Below are 8,400 nucleotides of genomic sequence, written 5' to 3'. Positions count from 1 at the left end.
CAAGAGGAGATTACGAACCAAGGGAAGCCATCCCAGGGGGACCAGGAGTTGTTAGAATGGTTGCAGAGACCAGGCGTATGCGACCATATCAAGTGGCAAAATGCTTACCCAAAAAGTATAATGGATCTGGCGATCCATATGTCCATGTTTTCAACCTTCAAACAAGTATTGAGAGCCGAACAGGTGACTGATTTCCACACTCAGTATGAAGGATTTGGGTTGACATTGGAAGGTAATGCCCTGGATTGGTTTCAACCATTAAACAACTTAGAATTCCCAAGTATTGAGAAACTTCTCTGAGAATTTTCTGAGGAATCCTCGAGCGAGTGGGAGGAGTGGAAGAGATACAGAGAGATCGGATTGGGTGTTGGCACGAATAGTAAACGAGAAGTATCTCCCCTTTGCATGGCTTGTGTGAGCCGGAGGGGGGGGGGGGGGGGGGGGGGGGGGGGGGGGGGGTTGATTTTTTTGTGCAGCCGCCAGTGGACAACGAGAGCGAGTGGATGTTGTTGGCGGCTAAATAGTTGAAAGAGAGAGGAACAAAACGGCTGCATGAATTGGAGGATTCAGAGAATGAGAGAGTGAAAGAGAGATAGAGAATTCGACTGCACCTGTGTGTGGCTGTGAGGTGATGAGAAGTTGCTGCTCGTTAAAGCACCACAGCCGCATGCTGCATGGCAACTAGCCGAGGAGAGAGAGAGAGAGAGAGAGAGAGAGAGAGAGAGAGAGAGAGAGAGAGAGAGAGAGAGAGAGAGAGAGAGAGAGAGAGAGAGAGAGAGAGAGAGAGAGAGAGAGAGAGAGAGAGAGAGACAGTTCGCTAGTTGACCAAAGAGAGAGTGACAGTTATTGCAGTGTCGTGAGGTAGTAATCAGGACCGCACGGTGGCGTAGTGAGAGAAAAAGAATTTGTAGGGTTGCATGCACCCTAATTAGGTGTGGCTAGGAGGGTTTAATGATGCTATTGGTGGCCATGCTGAGGCGAAAATGCATGCAAGTCTTGCAAATTGAGAGTGAGATGGTAGGCTTTCTAGTGTGTGGCAGACAGAGAAAATTGAGTGCGGCATATAACCTCTGCATGAGAGTGATTCAACGACAGTGATTGGTCGAGCGGGCGCAGAGAGATAGATAGATCGAGAGAGAGAGAGAGAGAGAGAGAGAGAGAGAGAGAGAGAGAGAGAGAGAGAGAGAGAGAGAGAGAGAGAGAGAGAGAGAGAGAGAGAGAGAGAGAGAGAGAGAGAGAGAGAGAGAGAGAGAGAGAGAGAGAGAGAGAGAGAGAGAGAGCCTGACTAGTACTGCGGCGCCCGCTTTTGCATGGACAAGGGGCAGGTGGGTGGATTTGTGAGGCCTTCTGCATAGGCTGGAATGGCGGTGGCTGGATGCAACCTAATCGCGAGTAGGGTTTGTCGCCACTGTAGCTCGCCATGCTGAGATGATGCTGGAATTGCTACTGACAACAATGTCATTGTCGGCTAGCAGTTTGTCGATGCTGTCCATGCATGGGTGTTGCACCCGCAAGGATCTGGTCTTTGCGGATTTTTTTGATGTTGAAGATGATTGTCGGGTCAGGGCGTCACTGCCCGGAAATACCTTTACTCTTCCACCCTTTCGCTAAGCACCCATGTCTCGCTTGTACATTTGACATTGGTTTCTCAATGTTAAAGTGCTGCGAATAGGTGACCACTAACGGAATCCGATTCATTGAACCCCTCTAGGTGTACGGGAGGACATGCAAGCTACAAGTTGGATGAAAAAGTTCCCTATCGATTATGTGGCATTGTTTATGTTTTTTTTTTAAAAAAAAATTCTTGAATAGCAGGTTTACTGTTTCGGCTCAAGTCTCTTGAGATTCGTTTCGACGGCATTACAATTTTCTCTACAATTTTTTTTTACATACTCAATCTAATTAAGACATTTTCTTAATTAAACATGATGCTCTTACTAACTATAATCGGATCCTAATTTACTAGTCTCCATAAGATCTAGTTAACCTGACAATTAAGGTAGTCTTTATATATATATGTATATATATATATATATATAACTATGATAAATTACATTCATTTTGATCAACAACCTCATGATCAAGAGAATTTGTGAAATTGATAAACTTAGCTCTATGGTATGATTGTGATGATTCTCTTCGTGGGCGTGACGATCATACCACTAGGAGTGTTTTGCAGGCTCTGATACCACTGCTACAGCCAGAGGCGTGGAGTACCCTGTAAAATACCAAAAATAGCATACTACAAACCATAAACAAACTAATCGACATAACTGACAACCACATAGATGCATAGTCGTGAGATACACAAACAGTGAGAGACAGAGTGCGAGAGAGAGGAAGAGTACATGCGCAGGCGCACCTCCTAGAGCGGAGTGCTACGTCTGGCATGGTGAGAGAGAAGAGAGGAGAGGAGAGAATAATAGACACGAGCATTGGGTGCAATCTCCCCCCGTGCAAGAGTAAGCATTTCCCTCTTTCACGTATTTATTTATAGATTTCTTGAATGCCCAAAAATGAGTACAAACTGGCCGGCCGGTCATAAATGGCCAAAGCTCATAATGAGCACTTGAATAATAAAATGTACAATATAAATGTCCTATCCTCTCACATAGGCTAGTCCGATCAACTATTTTCCACCTGTCAGCTGCAGTAAATATCAAAATGTCAATTCTATAACATAGAGAGTAGGAGTTGGAGTGGTAGATGTGGTGGTAGGTTGACTTGAGAGTCCATGTGAGGCTAGGAAGCAGCCAAGACATCAAAATCACCATCTCACATTAATGAGTAGGAGTAGGGTAAGTAGGATATCTTGATTGCTGATCTAGATTACTTTATGCATGTCTTATTTGCTGTTAGGCTCATCAGAGAAGTGAAAAACGCTAAGTAGGAAAGACGGTAAATTGTGTTTGGAAGCTGATTTGAAGTCCAAAAGTTTCTGGATTATTGCTGAGAGCTCTACAAAGCATAGGGAATACTACTGCCAGAAAAAAATTGCATTTTAAGACAGTAGACATCCTACGCGTAGGATGTCTCCATGGCACTTTAGGCAGGGAATTTGGGAAAACTGAGGTTACGAGTGGGTTCAGAGGGTAAGTTTTACCCTGGTAACATATTGACTTGAGTGTTTTTCCCTATTTTTGTTGACCAAAAGCCAAAAGGCGGAGTTAGAAAATGTAAAATTTCAGAAAAGGCTTAAATTGAGTGATTTTTGCATGTTTTTGCAATTGTGAAGCATACTTGCACTTGCTGAGAGCATAAGGAAGCATCAGGGACACTTCAGTCTGAAAAAACAAGAAGTAGACATCCTACGCGTAGGATGTCTACAGGGTGATCTGGGCACTTTTTTGAAAATCTGAGGTTACCAGTGTGTTTATAAGGTAGGTTCTACCCTATTTTCACGTGGAAAGTGGAAATTTGACCAAATTTTGACAGATTAAAGCCAAAAGACGAGAATTGCCAGACATCCTACCCAAATTGTGTCCAAGGCCTAATTTTGAGACCAAACCATAGGATGAATCCATAGGCATGTTCTAAATGTTGTATTGAGTGCATGTGATAAATTGATCTCATTTGGGTTAGTGGAAGGAAGATTGAACAGACTTTAGCACTTTTGACTGAAAAAAGGCAAGAACAGCTAAAATTGGGGACTTTTGAAATCCAAACCAAAATCTAAGCATACCAGTGGGTTGCTGAAGACTAGGGGAATCTTTGGTCCAAGTTTGGGTTCATTCTCGGCAAAAAGACATCCTACGCGTAGTATGTCTACTGCATGACTCTGAGACCAAAATTCTCCTGTGACCATACCATGCTATCATATAGCCTTAGATAAGCCTCCTAGCAAATTTGGTCCAATTTGGAGTTGATTTGACTTGGGAATTCATCAGAACAGACATCAGGCTTTTGGAACAGATTCTTGATCATTTGACCAACCTATAGGTGTCAGAATCAAAAAGTAAAAAATAACTGTGAGTTTAGCACATCAAGGGGAAGCTACAGTGCAAGAACAGAGCAAAAAGACATCCTACGCGTAGGATGTCTCCAGGGTCATAAAGTGGTCAAAATTCTATTGTAGCCATATAGGGAGGTTCTAAGTGTCTCAAGGATTCCAGAACTTTTTTCAAAAGTGAATTTGGACCTTGTTTGGCCTACTTACCAAGCAAAGACAAGAATTGTCAGACATCCTATTCTTGGAGTGCACTAGAAGCTTATGTAGCCCAAATCTTGACCTATTGGCATCCAAATTCAATTCTAAGCATACCATTGGGTTGCCGAGCACAAGGAGAATCTTGGGATCAAGTTTGGACAAAATCTGAGCAGTTAGACATCCTAAGCGTAGGATGTCTCCAGCTTGATTTAGGACTCCAAACCAACCTATGAGCACACCACTGTGATCAACACATCAAGGAGAAGCTGGGGTGAAAATTTCAAGTCATTCTGAGAAAAAAGACATCCTATGCGTAGGATGTCTCAAGGCCATTTTTAGGTCCAAATGAAATTCTGATCATACCATTGTGTTGCTGGACTTAAGAGGAGTCTCTGGACCAAATTTTGTTAAATTTTGAGCATATAGACATCCTACGTGTAGGATGTCTCTAGTCCAATTTTAGGGTCCAACCGTAATTTTGATCATACAGGGGTGTTCCCAGTGTCTCAAGGATTCCATAACTTTTTTCAAAATTGAATTTGGACTCATTTTGACCATTCTAAGCTGCATTTCACTGTTTTGGCCATAACTTTCCCAAACGGTATCGGATCGGAAAAGTTTTTATATCAAAACGTAGCCTGAGAGCGACTCTACAGATCTTAGAGCAAGACTTGAACTAAATGCATGCCGACGACAACCATTTAGTTCAACTTTGAAAAAAACATCGTTTAAGGCCTCAAATTGCATTCGGAAGTCAGGTGTGTCTAAAACCGACAGTTCGAAAGAATTGTGAGAAAACGGGCACGATTTTGAACATAGTTTTGACTTTTCCCTAGGAGAGGGGCTAGTGAACCTTAAGCGAGGTCATCGGCTAGAGTCGACCTAGGCTCTAGAACAGACCGCTCAAATCGACCTAGAGTAGACTTGAGTGCATGTGAGATTTTCATCATCAGGGAAGCTGAAATTTGAAACCAGATTTGGTCTCTAGACCTTCTAATTGACCGTCAAAGACTGCTAAGTTAGCAGATTGAAATTATCTTTTGGAAAAACCATTGGTCACCCGCTGGAAGGTGCTCAAGGCACAAGTGTGGCTGTCAAAGGCACATGAAGAATTTTTGCATTCATTGTGAAAAAGTTTGCCAGCTAAATAGAATTTTGCAGATTGTGTGCTAAAGTGAACACAGGTTAGCTCGACTCAAGAATCGCTACAAAGGGAGCAATCGTTGCAGTATAGTGGTAAGTTGCATAACTTATCACAGTGCTTCCACTACATCGAGTCCTGCTAAAAAGCTCTAGGAAAAGCAAGCAGCCAGACAAGACAGTATCAGCCCTGGCAAGCAAGGGAGCTAAGAAGTTCAAGCAGTGCAAGCAAAGCCTAGTTCAGAAAACTCATAGATTAGGGAACCACAAAAGCTGAAGGACCTCAAGCGAAAAAAACGACACAAGGGTGCTAATGATTTTTATTAGCATCGAGGCAAGCAATTAGAGCTATCACTGAACAGGTACAACAAGGGAGTCAAGACGAAAGCAATGGTGTCTCAAAGGAATCAGACCAGCCGAGATGAAGCTTCAAGTACATCCACAGAAATTACAAGAGAGCAAATTTGGATCTATTTGATTGGATACTACAAAGGACTGCCATGCTATGAGGATGTCAATCGGAATTTGTACATCAAGACAAAGAAAGATACAGAGGAAACTCGGACATCTCAATATGTGGAAGTTGAAACAGCGAAGAATGTACTACACCCACATCCAGATTTCATGGAAGACTGTCTGGGATCAATTTACATGAGGCACGAAAAATACATCGACAATGAGAAATGTTGTACAAGGATCAACTTACAGAACTCTACGCATATCCTCCAAGTATTTTTCTATACAAAGCACAAGATGGAAAACGGAAAATTGGTACCCTCTATGGAGACGAAGACGGTCGATACTACAGGGCTGTCACAAGTCAGGAAGTTCCTGTAGAAAACAATCATTACTTTACAGCAGAAGCGTTTGGCTCAAGACGAGAAGACTACATGTCTAAAGGTGGTAATGTATACCATCTCATCATGGGTTTACCTCTAACTACGCACCTGGAAGAATTGACACCTACAACTGTCACTACACAAATGAGTGACACACCACATGACACACAACAAGGCACAACACAAGACACCACATGGAAAGACACGGCACAAGTCTCGTGCACCGCACCAGCACAAGACAAAGCACAAACACACCAAATTGCACAAATAGGGAATACGTCGGAAGTACCCGCTATGAAGATAGCACAAATTCAAAAAGAACTAGCTCGGTCTCAAGAGCTACTTAACAAAGCACAAGAAGTCATATAATAAGGCATTAAACAGATGCCAACATCATATATGGAACCCTCTCGGATGGGGGGAGTTCAAACTCAACAAAGAGACCCTATATCTTCAAGAGTGGGATTAAGAAGTCCAGCTTTACAAGAAGTAGTGTCCTTTTTAGGAGTCCAAGTGGAATTTCAAGAAGCATTGGAAGATGCCAAGCCGGAGGAGAGACCTCTGGAAATTCACAATGCCCAATGTAAAAGGTAAAGTCAAGATGTCATTGTGGTCAACAAATACGATAGGCACTATGAAATAGCTGATGTGAAAAATATGGATGAGTTTAGCAATTGTGGGCAACCTGTAAATCACATACTTGGACCCCGTCCAAAAGCACCATCAAGGGAAACAAAAAACAAAGATTCGGTTCAATCTTCACCCTCGGTGCAGAACTCGCCAAAATCAACTCCAAAACATAGCCCTAAGGCTATGCAAAAGCCCCACGTCAAAGACCATATACTGAGGGAAGAATTAGCATTACAAGTGCTAGAAAGAATGGATAGTGATTTGATTTTGTATGCAAGCAATAATGGAAGCTATTTTCAGCTTCTCAAGGACAAGACGATGAAGGATAAAGAGACAAAGCCAGTGGATACACCTAAGTCAGTCGTAATCTACAGGTTCATGCATGCAAAGAAGTGGTAATATCTGTATCTAGATACCACAGGAAACCATTATCAGCAGTATTATGGAGAGCTGCCTCGTCCAAAGGGTGCACATGTTGAGATAACAACATATTGCGACCAATGTGCCATTGGTCATTTAGTGAAGGACTGCCCAGCAAAGCTCTACATGGAAAAGAAGCAGCAACAAGCCAAAAGCAAAGTTCAGACAGTGACAACAAGGGAATGGAAGAAAGGATCCCCAACAAGATCTCCAAAAAAGAAGCAGATCTTGTCGCAGAGCACAAAAGATAGGCTCAAGACACAATTGCTTGAAGTCAAGGGTGTCAACGACATTATCATAGAGAATCAGGCTTTCAAAAAAGATCAATTGAATCAGCTGATTCAAGATCGTTTAAGGAACCTCAGTGAGGACAAGTCAAAGAATCCACAAGGTGATGAAGATGAAGCTCGCAGTTCAAGGTCCGAGAGCAAAAGAAGCCAAGATTCTGACGATAGTGAGCCAACACAAGAAGAGGTGGCAGAGGTAACAAAAAATCTTAGTGCCACGTCACAAGTGGAAGACATGCAAATAGAATCAATGGATGAAGCTGAAATTCTACCAAATAAATTCTCTACTGTGGACTCTTCATTGGTGATTGAACAAATCAAAGAGTATGAGAAGCTAAAAGAAGATGTAAGTGAAGACAAAATGCACAGAAGAATAGGAAATGACTGAGTCCAAGATTGACTACCAAGGACAAGCAATACAGGATATGAATGAATATTTTCGAGAAGAGACTCTACAAAAACCCATGGAACAATGGAAACCAAAGGCCACGGCGACCATTGCATCAGAAGAAGAGAGTCAACCTCAACATCTTGCTACACAAGCTTCAAAACACTTCCAAGAAGAAAAGTCACCATTGAATGACCTTCAAGTGTTAGAAGAAGTAAACACTGATAGAGAGCTTCTGAAATCAAGAATCAAGGCGTCACAGTCAGAAACTAGCAATGAACACCAACAAGCAGCTACAGCAGAAGATAGTAAGCACTTGGAACATGCTAGAACCAGTCAAATGACAAAGAAGTTCAACATACAAGAGGATGACAAAGCCTTCAAGGCACAAAAGTCTAAGAAAAGTACCGAAAGCAACGAGGACATCAGTTACTTGGCAACCAACAAGAAGATTAAATTCTCGTTGGATGTGCATGAGAAACTGAAATTCAATTTTACGGCAGAGATAGATTGCACTGCCACGACTAATGTCATGTCTTATGGGCTGTG

The sequence above is a fragment of the Adiantum capillus-veneris genome, chromosome 21, assembly GCF_014529385.1.
Source record: "Adiantum capillus-veneris isolate H3 chromosome 21, ASM1452938v2, whole genome shotgun sequence".
NCBI classification, from domain to species: Eukaryota; Viridiplantae; Streptophyta; class Polypodiopsida; order Polypodiales; family Pteridaceae; genus Adiantum; species Adiantum capillus-veneris.
This window is presented reverse-complemented; position numbering follows the sequence as displayed.